General features: G+C 43.2%; 1 pseudogene; it reads right to left on the bottom strand.

Moving 5' to 3' along the window:
* Positions 1 to 213: 213 nt before the first annotated feature.
* Positions 214 to 330, bottom strand: LOC126207314 (5S ribosomal RNA; annotated as a pseudogene).
* Positions 331 to 4,018: the final 3,688 nt, after the last annotated feature.

Raw genomic sequence — 4,018 nt, 5'->3', positions numbered from 1 at the left:
AATCTACATAAACCACTCCGTCTTCAGGCCACGAGTGGCCCACCGGAAACATTCGACCGCCGTGACATCCTCAGATGAGGATGCGGATAGGAGGGGCGTGTGGTCAGCACACCGCTCTCCCGGTCGTTACGGTGGTGTTCTTGACCGAAGCCGCTACTATTCGGTCGAGAAGCTCTTCAATTGGCATCACGAGGCTGAGTGCACCCCGAAAAAAGGCAACAGCGCATGGCGGCTGGATGGTCACCCATACAAGTGCCGGTCATGCCCAACAGCGCTTAACTTCGGTGATCTCACGGGAACCGGTGTATCCACTGCGGCAAGGCCGTTGCCTCAAAATCTACATGAACAGCTTACAGTTTTTTTTTTTTTTTTTTTTTTTTTGTACTGTGACTTTCTGAGTTGGTGATGATACGCTGCAACGGCAGTGATGCCTAGGGAACCAGTGAGCCGTGTGCAGGCTCAAGGGGGTTATTGGACCATACATCAGGTGGAATGACCTGCATATTGGCTACCTGCCTACCCGGATCTTTGAGTGGGCAGTTTCTTCCAAAGTGTTGGCTTGATGTAAGTGCACTACGACTGATATGGATCCGTATGCAGGGAAGCTTGACGCGTTTTCCTGCGACCTGGACTGAAAGTCGGCACACCGTTTCCCCGGTTTCCGTTCTCAAAAAAGCGCTGACGCGTAAGACAGTAGTAGGCAAGAACCGCCACCGAAAGGTTGCTGAGTGGTGATACGTTGAGTTAACTGGTCGTTTCCGCTACTGTCTCTGCTACATGTAATTAGTGATAACTGCGTACGTGCCAGCCTCATTTACGTCGGAGCGACTTAAAGCGAGTACAAGCAAACAAACGTTCGCAGACAATTCGCCAGTACTCGATGCCACTCATTTGCAGTCGTGAACAAGTGTTTACACTAGAGAGAGCACGATGGAGCGACCATAGCGTGCTAATCCTGCGAACACTGCTGTATTGATTCTTTCCGCAATAGAAATACTCACACTGGTTACACTTGATAACAATCCAAGTTATAGCTACAATCTAAAACTTTGATGTTTAGATAGTACAATTTTGGATGGCAAGCGTGCTGTTTGCGACGAAGCAAGCAGGCTGGAATAGGAAAATAAGTCAGCAGGTGTCCGAATTTGTAAGTAAGCGAGAAACGCGTGAAGAAAGTGCACTGAAAATTGAAGTGGTGCTCTTACCTTCCTTCGCATTGTTCCAAAACTGAATTGATGCTGTCGTCTGGCTTCTCATTAGAACTGAGGATAAAATTTAAAAACAGGACACTAATTATTAATAATGAAAGCTATCTGATTTAAGGCTATCCTTAACACTCTTGATTACTAGCATCCCTAAACGTTATGTTAGTGACTGTTTTGTACTTCAACAGCTGTTATATTGCAGATAGTTCCTGTTGTAGTGGTAGCACACGCGAAACTTGGATTTTTTTGAGGTACAGTCGTGGACAAAACGAGCGAGACCCCTCGCCTTTTCGTTATGCTGATCCGCACGGCTTTAAAGTCTGCTACACAGCATAACAGGCAAGGCGACGAAGTGCTACCAACATACTATGCGCAGGCGTGAAATTGACGAACTATCTGAACTTTTTTAGACTGTATTCCATAATTTCTAAGACTATATTAATGCTGATTAGTGTGTTAAATACAACACGTAAACATAAGACAGAACTGAAAGAAGAAACGCTAATTTGTATGAAACGGACGAATAAAATGAATTTCAGCTTATCCAGATAACAGACAAAGAACCCCAGACCGTTACGAATTAGCAAAATATTATCCGCATTCGCCCGCGAAACGGTCTGTGTCAACGTTCAGACCAGTCATACTGGATTACCATTGCTGACCTACCATGAAAGTGTGCAAATTTAGCAATGCGTGAAGATTCATAACGAAATTCACTTAAACATCATTCAGTGCCACACTTAAGTCAATTCCATTATTGACAGAAGCGGAAAAAGGAGGCAGTATCATGTATGAAATTCTACAAGAGTGTCATATTGACATCCACAGAGCGCCAGTACAGAATAAAGGTAGCGATAAATCGTATTGGGTGCGCGAGAATTTCTTAAAATTGCTTTACTGATATTCTACCTGCCTCCATAGAGATTAGAACCGAAAACAAACCAGACCTTCCTTTCACTATGCTAGCAGACAACCTAGGCAAACAGCCCTCTATTATTACCCCAGACATGAACAAGCCGGCAATTTCGCAATAAAAATCTGCAGTTTCTGTTGCATAGAGCTTTCTGGACTCAAAAACATGAATTTTCTTCCTTTACGTCACCACTTATGCGACAATCATTCGGGATGATTATCGAAATAACAAATTACTGTTATTAGAGAGTAAATTTTGTAGGATAATTCTGCACCACCCCAGGAAATAAACGGCTACATAGCTGCCAAACGTATTCTGCATTGTTTCGAATTCTCCACTAGACTCGCCACAGCCAGAAAACGTTCATTAGCAGAAGTGTTTCTTAAGCTAGCTAGCAATGAGAATGTTCGTACTTCTAAAACGCGGTGGCATTAATACTGGGATGTGAATTACCACGTGTATAGGCAAATACATTCTATTTGCATTCCTGTAAACGTGATTTGGATCGAAAACGTAGCTACGACTAATATGCTTATGTATCGACAGCAACTAGAACATTTCGAATAAAGAGTAGCGGGTGTTATTTATGCGGCCCTCATCTTCAGTGTTTTCGTTGTTAGGATTTCGTCACCTAAACCGGTAAAAACGGAACCCTACTAGTCTCACTTTCTTGACCGTCTATCGGTCTACCCAACCCTTAAAACCCGTTTACCTCCAGAACGGGGGGACATAATAAGCGGAAATGTATCGCACTTCTTGCTGTAACCGGTCCCTTGCTGGTGTAAAAAAGTGAGCTTCTATCTCAACGCAATCAAAAGATACGACGGTTTATGTAAAGAAAATTTACGCGAAAGGTCAAAAAATGGCTTCAAGAACTATGCGACCTAACTGCTTAGGTCATCAGCCCCTAGACCTAGAACTACTTAAACCTAGCTAGCCTAAGGGCATCACAGACATCTATGCCCGAGGTAGAATTCCAACTTGCGACTGAAGCAGCCGTGCGGTTCGTCACTGAAGCGCCTGGAACCGCTCGGCCACCGCAACGCGGCGAAACCCTACTCACCTCATGTATAATGATAATATATACTGTCTAGTGAGGATAAACTGCATTCTCCAGCAACTCAGATCGTTTGATCACGGAACTTTTACGAAGCTACATTCAAACTTTGTCGAAGTCGTCTGCAATATCCATTACAAACACCCTAGGAACTTCGTATGCGATATCCACTTCTGAATACGCTGGCAGATAATGCAGTACTATAACAAGTAGGTGGGAACTTATTGTTATTGGTCCATGCATGACACTTTATTTCAATATCACTTTAACGCGCCTAGGTGTTCGTATATGGCTGAAATTAATGAACAAAAAGTAAATAAACAGTAAACAACTTCGATGTTCAGATCAAGTGAAAGTCACATGTCGTAATTACAACATAATTTCGTCGTTACATCTACATGACTACATCAACAGGATTTCTTTGCAATCCGGACTTACGTGCCTGGCAGAAGGTTCGGATTATTTCTCTACCGTCCCACTCATTAACAGTGTGCGGGAAAAGGGACTACTTAAATCTTTTCTTGCGAGCCTTGAATTACATTATTACTATGGTTTCTTCTTGTGTAAGTACCCTAGGAAATAATGTTTTGGCATTCAGAACATATGGTGGTGATTGAAATTTCGTGAAAAGATCTCGTGGCAACGAAAAACGCATATGTTTTCATGAATGTTACCCCAACTCGATTATCAAATCTGGGATCCTCTCTCCCCTATTTCGTGACATTACAAAGCGTGCTACCGTTCCTTGGACGTTTTTGCGTGCACAGTCAATCACGTCTGTCAAGGATATTATAGCAGTGGACGGACAAACGTAGTGTAGGCAGTGTTTTCAGTTGGCCTGTT

This window comes from Schistocerca nitens, chromosome 1, assembly GCF_023898315.1.
Source record: "Schistocerca nitens isolate TAMUIC-IGC-003100 chromosome 1, iqSchNite1.1, whole genome shotgun sequence".
In the NCBI taxonomy this organism is placed as follows: Eukaryota; Metazoa; Arthropoda; class Insecta; order Orthoptera; family Acrididae; genus Schistocerca; species Schistocerca nitens.
The sequence above is the reverse complement of the archived record's forward strand: the minus strand, read 5'-3'. Positions and strand labels throughout refer to the sequence as shown.